Source organism: Thermobia domestica, unplaced genomic scaffold (genome assembly GCF_964235325.1).
Source record: "Thermobia domestica unplaced genomic scaffold, izTheDome1.hap1.1 HAP1_SCAFFOLD_112, whole genome shotgun sequence".
In the NCBI taxonomy this organism is placed as follows: Eukaryota; Metazoa; Arthropoda; class Insecta; order Zygentoma; family Lepismatidae; genus Thermobia; species Thermobia domestica.
Genome location: NW_027655888.1, coordinates 232,756 through 258,426, shown reverse-complemented (window position 1 = coordinate 258,426; position 25,671 = coordinate 232,756). Strand labels below are relative to the sequence as shown.

The 25,671-nt window shown below is 36.1% G+C and overlaps 1 long non-coding RNA gene across 3 annotated transcripts; it reads left to right on the top strand.

Moving 5' to 3' along the window:
* Positions 1–12,610: 12,610 nt before the first annotated feature.
* On the top strand, positions 12,611–24,902 carry LOC145676353 (uncharacterized). Of its 3 annotated transcripts, none has more exons than XR_014129378.1 (5): positions 12,611–12,717; positions 17,902–18,128; positions 19,321–19,498; positions 20,722–20,818; positions 24,776–24,902. It is a non-coding gene; the product is annotated as an uncharacterized LOC145676353 (long non-coding RNA). The 3 variants fall into 3 exon arrangements; XR_014129379.1 differs by lacking the exon at positions 12,611–12,717 and adding an exon at positions 12,722–12,780; XR_014129377.1 differs by lacking the exon at positions 12,611–12,717 and having other exon boundaries at positions 15,917–18,128.
* The last annotated feature ends 769 nt before the right edge of the window (positions 24,903–25,671 follow it).

Below are 25,671 nucleotides of genomic sequence, written 5' to 3'. Positions count from 1 at the left end.
CCTATCTTCGCGATCCCCTAGGGGCCGCGACTCCCAGGTTGAGAAACCCTGCTCTAGGCATACATGAGTTATGATGGAACATACATACATACACTTTTATATGTATAAATGCAGATAAGAGAGAGTTGAGAGAGAGCGATTAAGGAATTACCGCTCTCAATCTCTTCACTTTACTTTTGCGATTCGTGAATTTCTTACGTGACAGTTTGGGGCTAGCTAGTTTTTTGTCTTGAACCACGATCCGATTTTCGATATGCTCTACCTAAATGCTGTAATGCGAATATTGAGAAGTTATCTGCGATGAAAGTAGCTGCAAATAAATATATTACATAACTTATTTATTGCTATTACACGATTTTTTAAAATTTGTATTCAATATTCACACATAACACACCGACGTTCTGTGAATACCTCAGATGTTATATTTTAAAGATTAGAATTAGGCCTACTTATGTCGTGAAATGATATGAATATATATATTCAACTGATATATACAACTGATGATATGAAAATATATATACAACTGATGAATTGTAATGTAACTATTTTACATAATTTTCATGCATTGAGGAAAGTAGAATATCATAAAGGAATCTCACCTGAACGGGTATCGAACTCACGATTTAAACGCTCGGTGGTGTACCACTGAGCTAACATGACCGCTTTTCGGAAGCTGCTTCTGAAATATAACTGAGCTCATACGTAAATGCTCTTTTCCGTATGGAAATCACAATGACGAAACGAGAGTGTGAATACACAGTCTCGAAATATTGTATCATTAAGTATTTCAATCAATGTTACTTTTTTCTACACTTAATACCATTTCAACATGTCTTATTATATTTAACAGAAGGAAAAACATATCTGTACATCTTTTCCCGATTACTAAGGTTGGCTGTGGAGGTTCGAACCAGCAGCTTTAGTTTACTGTTTTCCGAAGACACCCGAAGTTGGACTTCGAAAGTGTTCGTCTCAAAACAGCTATAATCATATCGCTCAATCTGTTTGGTATATGGTATATGTTTTTATACGTGTAAAGTCAGTATAACAATTCATTCTTTAAACAGCTTTTCGTATGTATTAATATTCCTTTATAAAAACTGTTTTTATTATTATTATTACGGCGCACCATTTTCAGATTTCTTTCGCGAGTCGTTGACCAAGTCGTTCGCCACCAGCGTTGCCAGACTCACAGCTCGGAATTATTCCAAAACCTGATCGAACTTATGCTAGATTCGGTCAAATTATGCTAGATCCTCATAATTACTAATTCAGGAGAAAAAAAAAACAAAGTTGAGATACGATAACGTAACTTAAAATACACAGACAGCAAGAATGCATGGATAGAACTCAATACTTCACGCACCAAAATTTTAACTCAACTAAATTACTGCAGTCGTTGCCAAACTCAATGGCGTATATATCGTATAAATGAATGCAAAGTTTTTGTTTATATATTTTGAAAGAAAATTACTTCGCAGCATAAGCGGAGTTGGGAATCGTCTGCTGGGGGAGGGGGCAGATTTTTGGTCGGTCTCGGAGCTGTCATTTCAGGAATAAATATGATCATGAAGTCAGAAGTAAAGATGGTGAAGTTGTCAAAAAGTTGGGGGGAGAATGGCCCCCATAGCTCCGCCCATGCCTCGGAGTTAAAGGATTAGAAAACCCTGGGTGGAGCCACAAAAAAAAAAAAAGCCCAAAGCCGTTCCGAACTTACTTAGACTGCCTGTATGGTTTACCGAGTGTATGAATCAATGGAAGAGGATACATTTCTGCCGTTCTTTTTCTTCCCACGACCAACTTCTCCAGGTTTTACGGCTTTTTGATAACTTGCTGAAATTGTGCTAGATTTGGGCAGGATGCTAAAAGCAAGATGCTAGGTGCTAGAGACATGCAAATTATGCTAGATCTAGCATCATTATGCTAGATCTGGCAACGCTGTTCCCCACAATAGGCTTGTCGTGCAAGTACTACACGTCAGGTACTAGCTTTTACCTATTGCTTTCTTCTCACAGCTCAGAACATTGGTAACTATGGATAGACGTACAGCAGTAATTACTTTATGGGAGTTGGAAGGTTATTCTGCAACTGCAGCTAGCAGGCGAGTAGGTGTCCCGGCCTCTACAGGAAGGCAATGGATTCGGAAATATGGCGCTACAGGTCAGACTGGTAATTTACGATCTTCTGGTCGTCCGCATGTGTCAACCGAAGCCCGGTTAGACCCACTAAGGACGTCTAGACAGATAAGGGAAGCTTCTCTCTTTCCTGGTAGTAAGCATACAGCTCTGCGAAGGCTTCGTCATGCTGGGTTACGTGGCCGTGTTGCTGCCGTGAAGGAAAAACTCTCAGACGACCACAAAATTTACCGTCTCGCGTTTGCACAGGCGAATGTGGGTCTCAATTGGGAAAACGTAGTTTTCTCAGATGAATCCATATTCACAACATCAAAGGAGGGACGCCGTTTTGTGTATCGTCCGAGAGGCACCCGATATGACCATGGATATGTGGCTGCTTGCAATTGCAGTGGCCATGTATCTATTTTATGTTGGGGTTGGATTTCCAGTCGCGGAGCAGGACAGCTTCATAGAATTGAAGGACATCTGGACAATGCTCAGTACTTAGACATTATCAGTAATATCATGGTGCCATCTGTACGAGTATTTCAGCCTGATGGTGTAATTCAGTTCCAGCAATACCAGTCGCCAATACATAATTCCCGTGTGGTTCAGGAATGGTTCGCAGGGCACCCTGAGATTGATTTAATCGACTGGCCGCCTCATGGAGCAGACCTCAATCTCATGGAAAATATGCGAGCAGAAGTGAAGCGTACTCTAAGGGAAAGTTGGCCTGAGGCAGATCCACCAAGAACTCAGGATGACCTGTGGCATCTTGTTTCCGAAGCATGGCTGGAGGTAGGGGAAGGAGATAGATTTGTCACCCATGTAATAGATTCCATGCCCAGAAGAATGGAGCGTGTAATAAATTCAGAAGGGTCTTGGACACAATATTAATGACCCCGCCTTAACTCCCGAAAACAGCCCTTTTCAGGGCTACCTAAACGCTTCTGAAAATATTTCTAGAAGTAAACCACTCCTTGTATCCGATTTCTGTGCAATCCTACTAACAAAAGAATGATAATTAGCTGTAGGCTTTGAACTCAAGACCTCTTCAGTGGCAAGTCCGTACTATACGAGTGAGCTAACATGAACACGCAAACCTAACCTGAAGAAACACGACTTTCAATTTCTGGTATTCGATGACAATGATGCTCATATACTTTGCAAATGTTGTATTCAACTTGGGATATTCTGCAACACACACACACACATAAACAAAGCGAAAGAGAGAGAGAGAGAGAGAGATGAATACACAAAAGCATATTCAACGTATTCGAATGAGACTCTAAGTAACGACATTCCGTTCTAAAGAGAATTTGTGTTTCTTCCCGTGACGTTAAGGGGATCGGGAAAAGCTATGTGTCTTGAAGCAGGATACGACTTTGGATACTCTGTTTATACACTTTCTATATCCGTAGGAATATACTGTATTTCACGAATATAAATAACATACTGTAATGAGAATATTGAGAAGTTAAATCTGTATGACAAATAGCTGCAAATAAATACACTACATAACTTATTTATTGCTATTAAACGATTTTCCTAACTTGTATTTAACATTCTCATATAAAATAACGACCTACTGTGAAAATTATTTCAGTTGTTATATTTTAAACATAATAATTACTATGTTCTGCAATTATTATGTTATATATAAACAACTTATGTATTTTAATGTAATTATTTTATATAATTTTTCATGCATTGCGGAAAATATAATTTAAAAAAATGTATTGACACAGATGGGATTCGAACTCATAACCTTATGATTTGAAATCCGACAGCTTACCAATGAGCTAACACAAGGACTTCTAGAACTAAGCTTCTAGCGATGTATAACGGATCTCAAGATAATTATGACATTCATATCCATTACAAACGCTGTTTCTGTTCTACTTTGACTTTTATTTTAGTACTCAGGCGATAATTATGTTCTATTTCTTAACTTTGAGCATTCTTTTACATATGGAAAGATTCTTTAACGTATTTAAATGCTCCATTACGTATAGAGAGCTAAATGACAAACAAGCATGTGCAAGGTTTCGAAATATTGTATCATTAAGTATTTCCATCAATGTTACTTTTTTAAACACTTGGTAACAAATCTTATTATATTTAAAAGAAGAAAAACACATCTGCAAACTTTTTCCCGATTGCAAAGGCTGGCTTGGAGGTTCGAACCTGGCTTACTTTTTCCCGAAGATACCCGAAGCTGGACTTAGAAAATTTTTGCCTCAAAACACCAATAAAGAATGCGCTCAACCTTTTTGAGACAAGGTGTACATTTCTCCTGTGTGAGATTGTACATTTCTCCTACATCTCACAGAGTGTCTTATGAAGCCAAAGTGTTAGTTGGCGACACTGTCACACGTATGTAGTTTTTAAAAATATGAATATATTGTTTTGCTCAGCTAATAGTTTGTTTGTGTTTAATTACATAGAAAGCAAAGCTTTTCTACTTATGGAAAATATTACAAATAAGTTTATGGTGGACAACATCGTCTTCGTGGGTTTTCCCGGGGTACTCCTGTTTCCTTCAACATTCTCACCCCACAAATTCTACAAATCGCCTAAAGGGCATAATCATGCCAAAGGGCACATTCATACAGTGGTGCCCACCCCCCTTATGTCCATGACGCACCCCCCAATTGTGTATCCATAGGCGTTCTTCCATGAAAAAAAAAATCTTTTCGATTAATTTTTACACCCCCTCAAACATATTTATATAGATTTTTACCCCCCCAATATTTCAATGACGCAGTTTGCGTCATAGCCCCCCCTTGTGGGCACCCCTGCATTCATAGATGGTCTACCGAGTTCGGTCTCCCCTCTCCAAGAAAAAAAAACTTTACAACTCGATTTGAGCAGGGCCGGATCCAGGATTTTCTGAGGGGGATGCACCAAATAACTGGCAGTACATTTGAATTAAATTTGAGTTTTTTTTTTTTCTTTTAAATGCCTTTAGCCATCTGTGGTGTGAATGAGGAATTGTCCTGGAAATACTAAGTATCTGCTCTCGATGAATCCTTTTCCTTCAACCTTCAGAAAATTGAATGAAACTGTTGATATTTGCAAAACTCATTGCTAGCTTCACACTTTGGATAGTGTATATTTATAACGAAGAGGGGGGTGCACGTGCACCTTTGCACCCCCCCCTAAATCCGGCCCCGCATTTGTACACTTTGTTAATAAAACTATACTTGTTTAACAGAGAAATACTTGATATAGACTAAAGATTTGATCTTACTCATCTTCTGTACTATTTCTTTTCTGATAAAAAACAATTTGGTTTTATCATTTTTCGTGAGAATATAGGTGCCAGTACTTAAAAATTGCTTATCGTTTTTTTTTTCGGCTGTAGAATAACAACCATTAGATACTACATAAATATATGTTATGTATTGTATTTTTTGGAGCTCTCCAAACTTTGGATCCCTCCCAACGAAAATTTCTTGGTACGCTCACTATTTCTAACAGATTTTGCTTTGGTAATTAACTAACCCAAACCTGTAACTTGAAAACTCAAGAAAATTTAACGAAGTTTTATCTAAACAAAGAACGGCCTTGAATTCTTAATACTGTGAACTTCCTCAGAAGTAAGTCTCTATTCACATATATTTAGTAGTTTTTTTTTTTATTTTTTTTTACGACAATGACAAACAGGAAAAAAATGTCCTTCGCTCGTTTTTGTACTCTGCTTTTTTTAAAATCTAATTTTATCCTAGCAGATAGTGAAGAAAGTTAAAAATAGATACAAGTTGACACAATGAAGTGATTTACTTTTTCTAATTTTATTAAATTGATTATGATTTTTTTTTTTTTTTTGATACAGGAAAGTCGAATATAAACTTGATCTCGTGACCTTAAATAAGATAGGTTTATTTAAGGCATTCACATCAATAAGTAGAGATGAATATAGACATAAGAAAGCGACTACAAGTCGCCACTTTGTTTTAAGGGCAATGACTATGATTTTGATATCATTTAAAACTTTTAATTTCTTTTGAGATATGATACATCCTGTGAAAAAGCAGGACATTGTAAATTACTTCCTAGATAGTTTCAATTCTTGCTGCTTATCCCTCCCAGGATAGTGTAATCGACGAGAGAAGTTATCCCTCATACGTAACGGGCTACAATAGCCATAGAAATGACGAAAGCCCAAAATCTAATTCTTAATTAATAAGCATCTCAGACATTGTCATTTCTGTCGATCAGTATCTATCTACACTGCTTTCTACCTACTTGAACACTTAGCGCCTTCAGTGGGAGCGGTCACGGGTTCGATTCCCAGTAGGGATACTCGGTCGAAAAAGTGTAAAAAAAAACTTTTTCAGGCCAGCCACCCTGAATGAGGTTTTCCTGGGTTTTCCTCATTCACACCAGGCAAATGCCGAGGGTGGTGCCTAATATATAGGTCCCAGGCCGCTTCCTTCCTTCCCCAATTCTTTCTTCCCCCCCCCCATTCATTGGATAGTGTGCTCGCCGAGGGACGTCATCCCTCAATATATTTGACGGGCTAAATGACCTTAGATGCCGACAGCCCAGAAATCTAAATCCTAAATCCTTGAACACTTAGCGGGGCACGCGGTGGCTAGAGCGCTTGCCTCTGGTGCATGGGTATCCTGGTTCGATATCCGGCCAAGTAAGTTTGTGTAGAACAACATGATGTCCGTGGGTTTCCTCGGAATACTCCCGTTTCCTCCAACATTATCATTCCGCCAAAACACGAAACGTTAAACTGAAAAATTTCATTTCCTTTCATCTTGGAAACTTAGCATCTGAAACCATTACGCTTTGCACTATACAAACTATTCACGTTTTATGTTATTAATGATGTTGCTCTCGAGACAAGAAGTACATTTTAAAATTCAATGCAAGACGAGAAAATGATAATTCTGGTCTCGTTTTCAAGCCGACAATCGAGACGAGACAATACATTTCAGGAGTCTAATAGGAAATATTAATTCAATAAATCTCAAAAAACTGTTTTAGTGTTACACGATCCATAGTATAAACACTATAAATTGATAAAGGATTGCACAAACATAATGAAGAACATTCATCAACGTTTAACGAGACGCAAGGCATTACAGAATAAACTCCAATAATAAATATGGTTCAATTGCAGCGATGGATCTAAACAGGTAAAAGCTCGGGGGCAAACAGAACCCAAACTATGAAGGTACATCATGAGATGGAACGGACCTGAGAGAAAGCAATTGTAGCAAGCAATTATCAATAGTGTAATCGATGTCTTTGTAAGCATTCACTTGGGTATCAACGATTACTGATGCGCTGCTCCATTCTCCTTTCTCCCTTTGCTCCAGTGTTTCTCTCTGGCATTTCTCTGTAAAAGCCCACTCTTACGTCATACGTTCACCAATTGAAATGGCTTATGCGTATTTTACCAAGCGGCCGATAGCGTTTTTACTTGCAATCGGGAGGTCCCAGGTTTTACCTCAGTTTCACAGGGCCAATACTTGGATATGTACAGGGGTGCCCATCCCCCCCCTAAGGAGTTGGGCACAATCCCTAAGACTTACTTTTTCCCCAAATTCACTTTCCTCTCCCCAAAATTTACTATACTCACCACAAATATAACCTTTCCTCCAACTTCTGTCTCTGAAATGTATGTTTCTTCCCTCTAACTTAACATTTTCCAGCGTGATAGTGCCATTGTCAATGAAAAATTATCCCCTCCGAATAATCTCATCGGAGCAACTTGCGCCCTAAAACCTGCCAGTGAGTATAACTTGATATGCCCTTAAATCTAGGTTTGCCCGGCAGCATCTTGTACCCAGAACTTTGATTAACGTTTGAACATATTAATTGGAACAGAAAGAGTCAGAAAATATAAAATAATTCTATAATTCATTTAGCCTATGTTATTTATATTTTGATGCCGTAAGTGGTAATAAAATTACTTTCCCTAACTCCATTGCATTTCACATTTTTAATTTTACCCTTCAGTTCCGCCACTGACAATATTTAATGATAGATATACGAGCGCACGGGATTTCCTTCCTACCTCCACCTTTGTTTGTCATTGAATGCTGAAGAATTGCGAGCAAAAATGTAAAAAAAAAAAGCACATATACAAAAAAATTAAGTGTATATTACATCATATTTTCGAGTGTAAAAATCTTCCTGCCTTCTTTAGTCCCACTTGAGTGACATCACGCAAAGACGACGAAGAAGAAGAATTTATCGTGCCTGCTGCATACCAGCATGCCCATTGCCCATGCCCTTGACAGTATTTTCCAAGGTCACCCCTGTGTCTTCGCTGGTAACAACCAAAACAGCTGGAACTCCAATGAATTCTGCCGGAAGTTGCGAAAATTCGCTTTAACCAAATAACATACATCAAAACAATGTAAGACAAAAGGTTCGGAAATTCAGTGCGCCACAGGCACCGCCCATTGGATCCATTCGCTCTGCTATAGCCACAAGTTTAGCTCGTACACATAACTTTTTGTTTTAATATGCTCTACAACGAAATATGTTAATATAATTTGGCCTCTTTTTCCGATGGCTATTTTCCTGTGAAACCAAGAACATTATTATTATTATTATTATTATTATTATTATTATTATTATTATTATTATTATTATTATTATTATTATTATTATTATTATTATTATTATTCAGGATCTTGAGATAAATTAACTCTGGAAATGTCACATAAAGAAAGATGAAATAATATGAAATGTAAATTCTAATTTAATGTCCCACGATTATGCCCTGTTGATTTCAAGAGGCGGATGATTAATTAAATTGAATAGTGAAATCAAAATGGAACGTCCTTTAGGCTAAGGGAGACGATGATTAAGGCAAGTGAATGATGATGGAAGAATTGGTGGAAGGAGAAAGTGGGAGGAAACGAAAGTACTTCGAGAAAACTCACGGACACGATGTTGTCTACCACAAATTTACTTCGTCGGGGATCGAGCCAGAGACCCCAGCACGAGAGATAAGCACTTGTTCAGAATAATTCAAGCAAATTGAAAGGATGAATATTCAAAGTTGACCCCACAAAACAAATTATTAATCATAGAACAATTCATGGGCGGTGGCTCAGTGGTAGACTTTTCACCTCTGGTGCTTGGGGTCCCGGGTTCAATCCCAGCCCCCGCCAAGTGAACTTTATGGTGGACAAACACCGTGTGCGTGGGTTTTATCAGGGTTCTCCCGTTTCCTCCCACTTTCTTCATTCCACCATTTCATTCATTACTCATCATCACCGTCTCCTTTAGCCTGACCGGCATAACCGTGGGACGTAAAACTCAAAAATTTCATTTCATTTCATTTTTTCAATAATTCATGGAGCTTTCTAATATTTTTGTTTGTTTCAATGTTTTGAGAGAGCTTCGTTATTTGAGCCATGTTTCCAAAAGGCATTATTTATTCACTCTGAGAAACTCTGAATACTCATCTCTTGTATTTTATTGAATTATTTTGAAAATTGCTCTTCCCTACAAAATTCGTGGATCATTCAATATATAAATTTCCCTAAGCTGTACAATATTTATTTTTAAAAATATATTTGTAAATTATACATACATGTGTAGGTGGGTCCCTCCTTACTTCTCCACATATTCCCCATTAAGATTCAGGCATTTATCTCACCGTTGCGTCAATTTGTCCAAACCCTTTTCACAAAAATCAGGGCTCAGGCTATTTCTCCTCACACTTCGCTTCACTTCTTCATCTGTTTCGAAACGTTCACCTTACAATGCAAACTTGAACACCGGAAAAAGACGGAAGCAACTTGGCGCTAAAGTGACGCATATAGAGAAAGGGGCAGTCGTTCCAACGTTAATTCTTCAATTTTCTATCTTGTTTCTGTACTGAGTGAGGGTGGGAGTTATCAAGAAGAAGAGACCGGGTCTCTTATGTAGAATTGTGTTTCCCTGAAGAAGAGTTCAGGTTCGACATAAACGATCTGGTCTCCTGTCAACTACTGATGAAGAAGTGAAGCGGAATGGAGAAGAATGCCAAATACCCAGAGCCCTCATTTCTTGCAAAGGGTTTGGACAAATTGCTGCAGCAGTGGACAAATGCTTGAATCTTAATGGAGGTTAGGAGGAAAGGGGAGGAAGAGAGACCCATCTACACATGTATATATAGTTTACAAATGTATTTTAAAAAATAAATATTTTACAGCTTAGGAAACTTATATATTGAATGATTCACGAATTTCGTAAGGAGGAACAATTTTCAAAATAATTCAATAAAATGCAAGGGATACATATATTCAGAAACATATATTGAAACAGCTATGGGAAACATATATTGAACGTAGGGGGATGTGCTGCCATCTATCGAATGTAGTCGAGAGTTTACACTCACCTTAATACTATTATTGAATAAGGAACAATAGAGTTTTCTGTTGCAGGGAATGAATGAAACAACAGGTTGAGATGGTTATTTAAAATACACAATAAAACAGTAAACGTAGGAAGGAAACGAAATATTGGAGAAATTTAAAAACAGAAATGGAACTGGACTTTATTCGAGAAGAAGTTGAAAATGAAATGAAATGGAGTTTAACGTCTCACAGTTATGTCGGCTAGGCTAAAGGAGACGGTGATGATGAGAAATAAATGAAATGGTGGAATGAAGAAAATGGCAGGAAACGGGAGAACCCCGAGGAAACCCACGCACACGGTGTTTCTCTACCACAAAGCTCACTTGGCTAGCTCGAGCTGGGATCCAACCATGTACCCCATGCACCAGAGGTGAACGCTCTACCACTGAGCCAAAGTGGCCCCTTGCGAAGAAGTTGTGTCTAAAAGACTGAAAAAATACGGTGCAAGAAAAGAAAGAAATTGCAAGAAAAAATTATAATTGACAACGTATTAATACGGATAATATAAAAACGGACCTGAATGCTATAGTGCATGAAAGATTCAGTTTTCGGCAACATTCTTTCAGTGAAAGCAAAATGCCCACGAGATTGATGATGATACAATCATACGTATATCAATAACTGCAAAAACAAAACCTTCGATTCCGAAAATCCACAGGACACCCTTACGCCTGTGTCCCTTGTTAACGGTCCATAAATTTATGAACACAACAGGCGACCCTCGGTCAGAAAGAGGAACAGAAGTTGGCAAACGTATCCTTTACTCCAGATTTCTTTTATTTAATTTATCATAAAAATTAATAACATTAATTCTTTATTTCTCACTTGTCTTCCTTTCTTTTTTCTCTCTTGTTTTTTCTTCTACCTAATGACATCGGACATCTGGCAACATCCACCAACCACCATCCAAACAAAGGTTGGTTTGCCCTTTTGGTAGTAGTGTGAGACAAGGTTCTTATGTTTTGAAACGGACAATCATTGGCGATTTGATGAGTCGCGGTCCAGATATTGAGAACTACTTTTCAAAAAAGACCAATCTAAAACTTGCTTTAAAAGTTTTTTCCTTTGTTTCTTGTCCTAATGGAAAAGAGGACTTTATTCTTTTTACATAGCAACAACAACACTCGCTTCTTTGCGTGTAAAGACTCCAGTAAGTTACCTCCCCTTCAAAAGAAAAAGGAGAAAACCTCTGTAGGATGATTTTAACGAGGCAGGTAAAGAGAGAGGGGAGGAACTTGGTAGGAAGAAAATAGGCAGCAGGTCACGTGACGCTAAAAAATAACAAAAAAGCATACAACTAACCATGTGTAATCAATGCTAGGAGGTTATACCACAAAGAAAAGAACAAAGAAAAAAGTAGAGTGAAAAGACATAAAATATAGCTTGAATGTTTCCTTATTTTTATGCACTTTGAAACCTTAAAGCAATATAGAAAGAACAAATTAGGATGCAAAAGCCAAACCTCGTAGCTATGTGGTTAATGTAAGTGGTTTCGGTACGTGAGACCCGAATTCGACTCTCGGTGGAAGCATATGTGGTTCTGATTACACATTAAACTGTAGGTCGACCGAAATTCGGCATCCCAGATGTTCAGCTCGATCGCGAGCCCATGTGAGCACGAGTCTTATAGCCAGTGGACAGTGAGACAGAGCCGATTCCTAACAGACTAGAGCTTATAAAGTGGGTCGTGAGGAAATGAAATATTTATGAGTTTAACGTCTCACGTTATGCCCTTTTAAGCTAAGAGGAACAGATGATTAGGGCAAGTGAATAATAATTTAAAAATCAGTTAAATGAGAGAGTGGGAGGAAACGGGAGTACCCCGAGAAAACTAACGAACACGATGTTCTCCATCACAAACTTACTTTGGGCGGGGTTCGAACCAAGGACCCCATGCACCAGAGGTAACCCAGATAGCATGTAAGCTTAAATCAAGGGTCGCTTTCCCTTGATTTTGGCTTAGCAATGTACAGTTGATGCGACAAGCGACAATCAACGTTTATTTTAGCTTGTTTTTAACTTGAAAAGAAGCTTGAATGCGACAAGCGACAATCAACGTTTATTTTAGCTTGTTTTTAACTTGAAGAGAAGCTTGAATTTATCAACTTTCTACTAAGCCTATTTCAAGCTTGATTCAAAACGCTTGACGTTTGTCGATTGTTTAGCAAATGGAGCCATCTGTAGGATTGGTGAGTAGTTTGATTTCTTCCAAAAGGTAAACAAAGGTAAGCTATGTGTATGAAATGTAATAGTAAGCCCTACTTTAGTTTTAGTTACAAAATAAAAAGGTGATTTTTATTTTAGACTGGTGCGCTGAGCGCTTTTAGGATAGTATTACTTCATTACTTTTCAAATATGGATGGAATTTTATGTTTATACCTTTTATGTTGTTTTCTTTTTTTTAAGTGTGTTCATCCGTATAATGTATACCATATTTAGCCATTGGATTCTTTAAAGTCAGTGATGGCTCTTGACAATTAGCATCAGCATAGGCGCCCGAAGGAGAGGGCGGTGGGGCCCGGGCCCCCTTTGGCTTACGAAAATGTGTACGTAATATAGGAAACCATGTATATTAAATACCAGGCGTAATATAGCAACCATGGAGATGGGCCCCTCCCTAGAAAATATTCCTCGGACACCCCTGAATATCAGTACAAAAATTAGAGGGTTAACTTCAGCAGACGGCTTTATCATATTAAAAATTTATAGGTGGAATACTTTATAACTGTTAAGGCATTGCTTTAGCAGACGGCTGTACCATATTTATATCGATTTTATGGTCATTTTTCACTAGATTTGAGATAATACTGTTACATATAGAAAATTTTGGAACTTGGGGGCCAAAATCAGGTAAAACCACCGTGTTTACAGGAGAAATGAGTTGGTGTTACGTAACCATAATTACTAACATAACTAACCAGACCTAACCTAAATCATCAAAAACAGAAAATATAGGAAGAAAGTACGAATTCAGGTAAAATCACCATGTAAAAATTATTGCGGATATTTTATGTATTTTTCCACTTTCCTCGTTTATGTGCATGTCCTCCGTCGCTGACACGCCTGCTCTCTACGGACGCATCCCCTCGCTCCGCTCGGGATACCCAGCAACACCCCTGCCCTGACTCGGTTAGATGGCATTCGTGCTCTTTTTTGTGGCCACCTAGCACAAGTTGGTTCGTGGTTTATGCACTAGCTTCTCATTTAGTAGATATTCTACAAAAAGGAACCCGGAAATGCAATGTGTGAACATTTGGTAGAACCATCTGCTCGAGTAATGCCCAAGTATCTTAACCCAGCCTAACCCAAACTAACTTAACCTACCTAAACCATAAAAAAAAATACAAAATATATACCAAGATAGTACAAAATTTAAGCAAAATATTGCCTCCCCCCAGTTCAAAAAATATGCCGTTACATAACACTTTACGTAGCATAGCTGAGCGAGCGAAGGGGAATAGATGCCCCGCAGGGCTCGTTTTTTTTCTACTTTTTAAGTTACACGCGTTTGGTATTGCAACCATTGCAGACGGTCATTTTCCAAAGCTTCATATGTACTTACTGCCATCTCATTCCTTGCTTGTATTCGTCTGCCTACCGCCTTGTCAATTAGATCCACCATAACATACTTAATTTTCCATTTCGTAGGATTCTATATAACAGATACGATTTATGAAGTCTAAACACATTAAAATAATTTATTTAATTAGATAGAGCCATCTGCTAAAGTTAACCCCATATTAATAATGAAGGTAGTTAAATGATAATGTAAGTGTTTTAAACTCAATAAATTGTATGTGCAAATGAGTATACATGGGAAAGTAAGAATGTTATGGTGGAGCTATTTGCCAGGGCGGAAGGCGGTTGAATACAAGCAAGGAACGAAATGCCAGTATTTGTATGTTAAGTTTTGGAAAATGACAGTCTACAATGGCTGCAATGCCAATCGTGTGTAACTTAAAAGATAAGGGGAAAAAACGAGTCCTACGGGGCTTCTAATCCCCTCCGCTCGCTCAGCTGTGGTTCGTGAAGCGTTTGTAAAGTAGTGCCCCAAATCTAGTGAAAAAATCGATTTAAATTTGGAGAGCCGTCCGCTAAAGTAATGAAAATTACGTTTTATCTCTACAATCGAGGAGAAAACTGCTTTGAATTAATACATTGCCTAAGCTTTCTTGTTTTAGCTTTCACCGATACACTAAAAATTTTAACCGATGTGGCTTCCCCAAGAATCGGTACGGATGATATTTAAATGCAGCAAGCAAGCCTGGACATTTCACTCATTTTAGAATGCATCATGCTTATCTTTCGTTCCTTATGTTCTTCCATATTTATTCGGAGGTTGGGTGCAAAATTGAAGAATATAAATACTTATGTCCGACTTTATTTAGTAACAATTACTTATTCTAAGGTATACTTCATCAATCTTAGATTAAGTGATATCACTCATTTCATCGCTTTACAATAAGTGCAAAGAAAGGTTCGATCGGGTATGGACTTTTGGGTTTAGGGTAAAAGAACGATGAATTTTGAAAAATTAGTTATTAGATATTAATAATAATTCAAAATGGATTATTACGCGAAAATAAGTTGGCATATTAGTTTGAAGTTTGTTAGGTAAGAAGTCGAGGGTGTAAGTTTGAAGAAAACTATTTTTTTCGTTGCTTACATTTTTATCTTTTTATCCTCTAAAAACAGTAACTTCTGTCTCTTAATTGATTTTAGTGCTTTTGTTTACTTTTTTTTTCTACCAGGTGAATGAAGTCTGGATCTAAAATCTCAGAAAAATATTTGCAATCTGAACGGATGTAATAAAGAAATAACGCTATTTTTCAGGATTGGCCAAAACCGTGTTTTTTTAAACTTTTTTTCACTTAAACCGGAATGTTTGCTTTACACCAGTTTTTTTTTATACGTTTACCTTAGATTAAAGTGGAGTAACCGTTGCCCCCTTTTTTTGAGAGTAAAGGTAATTTGAGGTTGATGATTCGATTGAACAAGGTCGCAACCTCGAGAAATGACCTCAACCCGCTCAAACTAGAGGTCATAGGTCAACTAGTTCTGCAAATGATTTGCCATTACATCATAAATTATTCAGCAGTCTACTCCTTCAGCATTGGTTAAGCTTGAATTTTCCTTGTCGGAGGCATGATAGTCCACAAGTTGAGTGGGGGTGGGATTCGTGAAATATACTTTTTTAACTTGTCTCTTTAATTGTGATTTTATTTTATCAAGTTTGGAGTTCCCGCCGAACTGCCTGTAGTGCGCTGCCACACTAGCGGACGGTCAACAAAACTTTACCACAGAAGCTGATTAAGTGTCTAAATTTATAACATTGGAAAGTAGATCGACGAAACAGAGATTTCTATTAGGTTTGACTGGTTTGTTAATAATAATAATAATAATAATAATAATAATAATAATAATAATAATAATAAAAAGTTTTATTTAGAAAGATAGTATGAATGGTCCAGAACTATTAGTCACTTTCTGTATTGATTAGCAAATTAAATTAAGCCTATATTTCTGACTGACTAAATTAGATCTTCTGTACTATATAGTCTTTTAAAATTGTCCATTGATTTAATCTGTATAACTATAGAGTGATTCCATTTTGCAGTTCTTTCCCTTTTGGTTCTTAAGTGGCTCCTAAAATATTCACAAGTATGCAAGATCACTGCAACGTATTTCTATCAGTTGACCTCCGTGGATGATGGGTCTGTGGATTTATCGCCTTTGTTATCAAGGGATTGTGGTTTCGAGTTCAAATGAAGAACAATATCTCTCGAGTGCAACTGAGTAGTGGTTCGGATCTCACTTTAAGCTGTAGGTCCCGTTCTTCATAACCCCGCTGTTATGTCCTTAACCATAGGAAGACGAAGGTGGGTCAAATTTGCCCGCACTTTCTTTTTCTCTTTGCCCGAACAAATGAATTTTACAACGTTTGAATTTTTTTGTATTTTCTTCTGTAATCTAAACTTAAATTTAGTTTTATTAGAAAGCACATTATTGTGGTAGTTTTTTTTTAGCGCAGGAGACTAAGAACATTTTTTTTAGCAACTTAGAAATGTTAAGAGGAGTACAGTTTTACTTTGAAAGGATCATGTAAACTTATCTATTCTTTGAATGGATGACTAAATTAACATAATCTACTTTTATACATTGAGCAAACGTAATACTCTCAGGTTTAGTATAGTAAATTGTCTACACAGGCGAATTGTATTTCAAGCTACTTCATGTCTGCTAACCAAATGCGGTAGTAGTCTGTACTGGGACTTGTAATATTTCCTATTAAAATAAAATTTCACAAGTCTTAAAATAATTTTACAACTCACATTTATTAGTAGCAGTCATTAAATAACTTTAAAATACATTAGTAGGGTTAAAATTGGAATTTACAACCACGAGCAAAATTGACACCCCTTAGTCTTTCACGTGACCAATTATAGTTTAGTCTTCCTAGGATTAATGTTAAGATACACGGATGACTAATGATAGTGAATGATTATGAAGGAATTAGTGGCATGAGAACGGGAAAACCCTCACGAATATGATATTGTCCATCATAAACTCATAAGGCCGGAGATTGAACCAAAGATCCGTCGCACCAAAAGGCAACGTTCTACCTCTGAGCAATCAACCCTTTCCTTCCGCAGTGCTGATTTATGAAGTCATACTCTAATGACCTGGTCATAATTCTGCAACGTAGTGGTCTTCTACACACGTCTTCCTAATTGTTCCCCACTTTTCCCCACAAGATTTCTGATTAAATGAACAGCGAAATCATATTTAAATAAAATCTTTGAGTTTTGTCCCACGGTTATGCGGGGCAGCCTAAAGGAGACGGTGATGATGAGAATGAATTAAATAATGGATTGAAGAAAGTGGAGGGGAACGGTAGAACCCTGAGAAAATCTACGCACACGGTGTTTGTCCACCACAAACGTACACCCATGTCCAAAATTATTGTCGCATGTCTATAAATATATTGTTGTAGGAATAAAATTTGATAACGAATTCGCCCTGTATTTCTTACAATGTTGGTATGTGCGTAATCGGCAAAGACATGTATGTGGCAAATTTCATGTCAAAAGAGCAGTAAATAAGAACAATAAAACGAAAATAAAGCTTTCTTGACCATTTGTTTTACTCATTCTAATTTATGTGCTTATAATTCTTTCCCTATAAAATTTTCCACAAATATACATTTCTCGATTATACACATAGTATCGGTATTAAAAGTATCCTGCAAAATCATTATCAAATTATATTCTTACAAGAAGACAGTTATAGATATGCGACAATCATTTTGAACATGAATGTACATTTAATTGTTTCAATGGTTTGTGAAATAATATATTTTCTAGTTATATTAACACCTTCAAAACAATATTTCCTAAAATTTATTGCAGATATCAGAATGGTATTTGGCCAAATGCAATCTACTTTAGCTGACCTTAGTGAAAGAGTATCTTCCGTCGAGAAGAAGGTCGACACACTTCTAAGTAATGGTGTGAGTGTGAAAGCAGAGTCCATAAACGAAGAATCCGAACTTCTTGGCCTTCTGCCTCTGCGAACGTTGAATGATTTTTAAACATTTGAGAGAAAGCTTGAAGAACCTAACTTCGGAAAGAAATATGTAAGTATCCTATCAAACCTGTACAAGTTATGAAGCAGGTTTCAAATCTTTGTTATATCTTTTAATTTACGTCTTTTTGGAACATCTCTCTTTTGACTCAATGTTAGCATCAACTCCATTTTTGCCAATTTAGCCATTATCATGTGCATTAGCTATGGACTATAATTTTGGTCAACTTGCCATTCATACTTGCTAATATAGCGGCAATTACATCTTTTGCAGTCATTTTTTTTTAGAAAATATGAAAAACCTTAAAAAAAGTAGTTTATCTTGGTATTTTTCTAATTCTTTTGTTTACAACAGCACTTACATTGTCACAATAGATTAGATATCTTTTATCAGTCTCACCTATCCGTCACGGTAAATTGGGATTCTTGGATCTGGTTTCTCCATAGTCAATTTGTTTGATTAGTTTCTAGTGTATTTTTAGTTTGGGTGGAGTTTTTCTTGTTGAGATGCGTGCATGTGCATGTATATATTTTTGTGATAGATCAATAGTGTTATGAAGCCATACCCAGCATTAGAAGTTGAAAATAATTCAAGAGATTTTATTACTTCTAGTCAATGAAGGAACAAATTGTATTGTGAAACTGTTTGATTTGAGGATATCAAAAGATAAATAATATTAGAACATCTTTGTAAACTAGTAGACTTAAAGTACCAAATATTTAGTTCCTTCATTCCTAAATTCTGTTGTCTATAATTTAAGGTAAGTTGAGCCATTTTTAGCTAGTTTTTGTGCGTCATTTAGCTATTTTCTGACACTACTTGTTGGCAGCATTGATTAACCCACTGTTACTTGTTACTTTTGGAAGTGTATGTAATTTCCATATACATACACACACAAACACACACACACACACACACATATATAGTATTTTTTCTAATTCAAACGGACAATGGTCCTTTTAAATAACCGCTATTCCGATATAAAGCTGAAAGTTACCAAATAAATCCCAGGCAAACAGTTTTTGTTAGTCACGTAGCCCATTTGATACGGCCTTCCGTGAAACTCAGAACCCCACGCTTTTTTTTCACACTTCACATTACGGTATCTAAAAATTAATCTAGTTTCATTCATGCTTCGTTTTTTTCCACTGGTAGAAAAACATAACAATACGGACCCTTATATATATTGCTTTTCTTTTTGATTTCAGCATACATTAGATCTAAATACTTTCCTATCTTTCAGGTAAAAGTATTACTGTCAATTGGTGGTAAGGATTTTAAAAGGTTTCGCTCACAATGCAATAAGAAGAACTTTGTGCGACAAACTCGCAATGGAATTCTCCTACTCTGGCAGGAAACCAAGGATCATGAAGCAAAAAAGCACACCTTTGGGTCCAACCAAACGTGCAATAAGATCAACAGTAAGTTGATTTGAAAAGTTGTACTGAAATATTTAACTTCATTTATTTATTTATGCTAGTAACCATACAAAATTAGAGTTTGCTAATTATTAAGTCTTACTTCTCTCGTACTGGACGTGTGTTCTCATATTAGTATGTCCCAAGCAATCAGAAGTAATTCTTCATGAATGAAGTATGCTTTGAGTACTTTAGGATTCTTTTACTGTCAAGTAGTAAAATATGTAAATGTGTTCACCCTTCCTGGGTGAATATAACATCTGTGTAGAATGTATAGGAAATTCAATAACTGATCCAACACTCTATGTTGTAAACAAAGCTTTACTGGCAAAGTACATATTTAAACAAATCTTTGCTTGAAAAAACATTCAAAAGAATTTGTAAGGTGTACGGAAAATCTAAAACCAAATAAAATTCCAAGGTAGGAATGATTCCAGGGCTAAATAAAGTCAATAGTGTCAACGAATTTAAATTGAAGTACAGTGTAGGAATCACTACTGTGAAGTATAATTTTGCACCAGACTTTTCGTGTATACCTGTAAATTTGATACTGTCTACCACACGAATATAACTTTGTTGTGTTGGCAACACTGTTAGTCTGGTAGTATTACATAGTATGCCAAACTGTCTCCCCTGCCGATATTTTAAAGGTGCAAAATTTCAGAGCTCTTTGTCTAACACTGGAACGCAGATAAAACACTAGAAGAACATAGCTTTCGAAGTTACCATAATTCCAGTATAAAAAGAGAAAAGTTGCAGGCTTTCAAGACGGCGAATAGTCAAACTTTCGTCTTTCTGTCGACTTCATCTTTCAATTTTTCGTGACAACGAAGTTAGCCAAAACACATGTGTTTTTTGTAGTGTTATTTAAGGTGACTTTAAACGTTGACTCAAAACCATATCACCACTAAGGGCACCGGAAGAAAGTCTTGTTACACTTGTATCGAAAAATGTAACTTTTCCATTATATAATATACCAAAAGTGTGGTGGAAGATAACTTTCTATAGTACCCTTACATAAAAATCACAAAATAGGGGCCTAGCTTAGGTGACTTGAAAAATAATATAGGAATTAGTTTCAGCTCTAGGTATCCATGTTTACAAACCATACCATAATTCCGTAAAGCTATTTAAGAGGGAAATTTATTTCAAATGACAGTTTTTTTTTTTTTTTTTAAAGAATAAAAATCGCTAGTACTTGCTTGAAATTCTATCTTTCTTTTCAGCTGCTGTTCGTAAGATGTACACCGTCGCAACAGAAGAAACGGTGAAGGAAGTATTGGGTGTTTGGCTGCAGCAGGCGGAGCCTAGACTACTGCGTAGGTAAGTATAGTTTTACCTATTTTCCTTACAATCACGAGAGATATCGGAAAGTTCTTATAATCACTAAATAAGCCAGGGATCTGCAACTTAGTCCATGGACGCGTTCTTCTCTACATATACGTTTTGTATTGACTACATTTCTCTCATCTATAGGTCACTAGATCAATATCATATGCATAGAATTCTGTGGATTTGGAGGAAAAAGAGATTTCCACCGTTTCAATGCCTCTTACTTTCCCGGACCCCAAGATATGAACATCTTATTATAATAATTGTAATCCTTCCTTTTTTCTTCCTTTTAGGATATGTATCATAAAACGCTTTTGTAATAATTTTAAATGAGAAGTTACTTCCATATTTCAAATCTTAAAAGATTTAGAGATACCGACATTTTATTAGAATAATTGTAATCCCCACCTTTTTTCTCCTCTCCACATCGTTTCTTTCCCTTTTTACTAGCATGTCAAAAAAGAAAAAAGAGGGACGAAACACGTGGCAAAGTATTTTAAATGAGAAATGGAAATACTGAACTTCAAATCTCTCACCTTAAGGAATTAAATACTTTACTATAATAATTATAATCCCCATCCATTTTTCTTTCCACCCCCCTTTCTTACCTCCGAGGCATATTTCAAAAGCGCTTAAATTCTTATCTACTTATTTTAAATAATATGAAAATACCAAATTTCACGTTTCAAACCTTCATAAATTCAGAGATTTTGACATCTTATAATAATTGTAATCCTCACTCCTTTTCTTTTCTTTCTCACCTTTTTTTTCTTTTTTTCTTTGTATAAAATATCAGAAACCGCTTAAATATGTCAAATTATTTCAAATGATACATCCGAATATCAAATTTCAAGTCTGTAACCTTAAGGAATTCGGAGATATGATCATATTTTAAAAATACGTCCCACACCTATTTTCCTCCCCTTCCTGTCGAATTTGCAAAAATCCTTCCTTAGTGGTATCCTACGTAACAAATCCCATGTACTGTCCATATTTAACTTGTCTATCTTAAGCGATTTGGCCTGTGCAAAGATCTGTCGGTCACTCAATCACTTAGGTCTTTGTATTTTATATAGCGAGATGAGTTCATTTTTACGCACTCATGTATTAGTACACAGTGAAATGAGATGAAATGTTTACCTTGTATGTATTTATTATTTTATTATCCTTTATAATTTAGCAACTTGCCTGTTACTTTCCTCGGAGGATGGAAATATTAAATAAAATCGAGATTCATTACTGTTTACATTTTTATTTTTTTGTCTTCTGGAAGAAAGTACCTCTGTTAATTTTATTTTTTGATTACTCCTATCTGCTGAATGAAATCTTTTTTTTCTAAGAATAATTTTTTTCCTTGATTAATTTTGGTGTTGATTACTTCTTTTCTATACTGCGGGAAATTTCATTTTTTGAAAACTGCGATGTCAGAGTAATGCAGAGTCAGATAGGCACTTACTGTTATATTTGCCTTCTAAAAACATTTCCTACCTGCTGCATGAAAAACAGAAAGCAACTAACCTCTTTTTTTCTTGACTAATTTTAGTGTTATTTTACATCTTTTCTATCTACTGAACGAACTCATCTCATGAGAGAAAAACTACAATACCACCCTCTTTCTTGATTGATTAGAGTTAATTACTTCTTTTCTATAGTAAATTAAATCATCTTACATTCTGGAAAACTCTGCAATGCCATTGCAATAGAGAAATATGCAATTGCAGAATCTTCCAGACGATAAGATTATTTCGTTTAGTATAGAAACAAGCAATAAAGTACTATAATTAATTAAGATACAGATGGTATTGTAGTTTTTTTTCCTTCTCAGAAGATACGGTTTCATTCAGGAGATAGAAAAGAAGTAAAATAACATTAAAACTAATCAAGAAACAGTTTTTTTCCCCTAGAAGATAAAGACTTCAGCAGTTAGAAAATTTTGTTAAAAGACAAAATAATAGTAAATGCACATTTCTCTCTTACAAAGACATTCCCGAGTTTTCGGGAAGATAAGACTTCATTCAGTATGAAAAAGAAGTAATCAACACTAAAATTGAACAAGAAATAAAGGTTAATGTTTTATCCACAAGATAAAGACTTCATTCAGCAGTGGCAGTAATAAAAAAATAAATTTAAAAAGTAAGAGTAGTTTTTTTTTTCCCCAAAGACAAAAAGATTTCAATAGGATGGAGCACGCCAAAGTATGCGTATGCGTAAACACTCAACAACAAATTACTAGGAAAATAAATAGGGAGACATAGGTCTTAAAATGCATTCAGAATTTGACTGGATTGAAGTAAATGAAGTGATTTTCCTGCCTTGTGCCATGTACACTGAGAAATGTTTCTGCTTTCAAAGATGGGATATAAAGAACTAGGTCGATAGGTTGCAGGAGTATTTATTACTTCTCTATAATGAATTGTGAAACGACGCTAATGACTCCGACACGACGTTCCATGAATATGGGTCAAATAAACTTAGTGTTACATTTACGGTAATGAGTCATCCCTTCTTCATTTGATATGTATGATGAAGGCAATATGCATGTCTTCCTATCAGTGATTCTTGTGTTTTGAAAGAATGAAACGTTGCAAAGATGTACTCCTCCGCTATAAGGCTCAGGATTAAAATCTGTTTGTTTTACTGTCACAAATAATTCCAGTGAATTGTTGTTCAACACCTCTTTACGTATTAGTCACCAGTAACTTTTTTATTTTTTATTTTTAAAGAGAAATATTTCATTGAACCTCTAAGGTATGTTCTAAACTCGTTGCAAAATGGTACGAAGTTGTCCGTGTACACGGTGCCTACTTTAGTAAATTCTACACGTTTCCTGTGAATTGCGAACTACACTTTCCCACGCGTTCTGTTGTACGTGACGCAGGATAACGCCTTGTAGGTCATCATCTGTCATTTATGTTGCTCCGTGAAGAATACAAGGTATATAGGTTCACACACTTATGACCTATCTTTCCTGTGAATCGTGAGATCAGATTGCATTTCATACAAGGCATGGAGAGAAAATTACAGAAATAAGTAAATATTTGTTCTTCCATCTCTCAGTGATTTCTTATATCAGTGATTACTTCGTTTGTTTTTCGTAACGCCGTGCTTATACAACAGTACCGAGTGAGTCAATATGACATTTTCTGGATTTATCTCAATTGATGCTCTCACAGAACAATGCACATTTTCAGCTAGGAAACTTAAAAAAAAAAAAAAAAACTTTACTGAAAATTTACTGGCACTAGAACATTGAAATAGGTAAAGTGAATAAATACCATACAGTGGTACCAGTGATGAAACGAGTAACATACTTCGTGACTCGTGATCCCGAAGTAGTCAGATCCCTGACCCTGTATGACCCAGACAGATTCGTGCGATCCCGAGACGACTTAATGTCAGACTGTGGGAGAGTATGTTGTAATTGTAACAAACGCGATTCTTTCCTTTCAAGTGTTTCTTATGAGTGATCGTCAAAATTTAATCAAATAAGGCTGTAAAACGTAAAATGTAGAATATAAGGGATGCCGCTAAACCGAAAGAGTGTTTGGGTAATGTTTATGTATAGTAGTGTTTAAAATTACTTTATTAATTTTCAGTATGAGAAGATGAATTATATTGTATTTGACATAGTCAAGACACTTTGAATAAGAAGTGTCACACTACAAATCTAACATCTGAATAGGTGAGCTCGATTAGGGAATATTAATTCACTATAAAAAATTCTACCGTAATGCTATAGAGATCATATTTGGAAGGCCTCCAAGCCATGGATCACCAGATCTGAGAAACGAGTGCCAGACTCTGTTGCCTTGTGTGGCACTTACTTCAAAGAATAATAATTTATTTTAATGAGAGCGTATTTATAAGGTAAACAATATGAATGTTTTCTTTTAACTGTGCAATCAATTACATGTTTTTCAGTACGTATTTATGATCGTTATTTTGCAGAGAACGAAGAAATTCAAAACCTGTAGTGGAAGGTCACACCGTTGAAGTTGAGGAACCCAATTAAGGAAATAAGTTAGAAATAATACAAAATATGTAAATAAGTTCAATAAATAACATTGTAATACAAGCTGGTTGTTTTCATGGAACCTTATATCAGTTGTTGTGTAGAATGTAGGGATAATTTATTTCAAATATGTAGCAGCAGGATGCGAAATCATAACAGTTATGATCGGGGAGAGATAGGAGTAAATAAATAAGTAAAAAAAAATTGCACTGGAAAGTTTTGAAATGAAGATTTCATATATTGAACATCCAAAATTATTGATATATGTAAGGTTAGGAATAATGCTTATCCACTAGGTTGTCCACTAACTGCACAGATTTACTGTAAATAGTTTGTATACTTCTGACAGTGTCGATGTCACCTTATCTCTCCAGTAAATTATTTAGGATGAATTTTCTTCCAAAATTTTGAAGTGTGGGAATGGCCATCCTCAGTATTTCGCACCCTGTGTAGCAGTGGTTCTAGGATTTAATTTATATTTCTTTCTTTCCTGAAATCTGATAATTTAAAAGTTTGCTTAGCCCTTGACGCTTGTCTAGTGGTGTACGTCTTTGGTGCGCCTAGGGTCGTGGTCGATTCCCAGTGGAAGACCTTACAAACACTAAACGCATTACTGTTCGGATTCTACAGGTCAGTGTCTCATGTAGAACTTCGTGCTGAAACGGGACGCTCAACTTCAACATCAAACTGTGGTTAATGGTAAACTAATTGGATACTGATCTGCCAGGTCGCATAGTATATTCACCAAGGAACTCAGGAAAAGTGTTGCTTTCTATGTTGAGATAAGATACTAATCTCAATAGACTGGAGTATGGGGTATATTTTCAACACC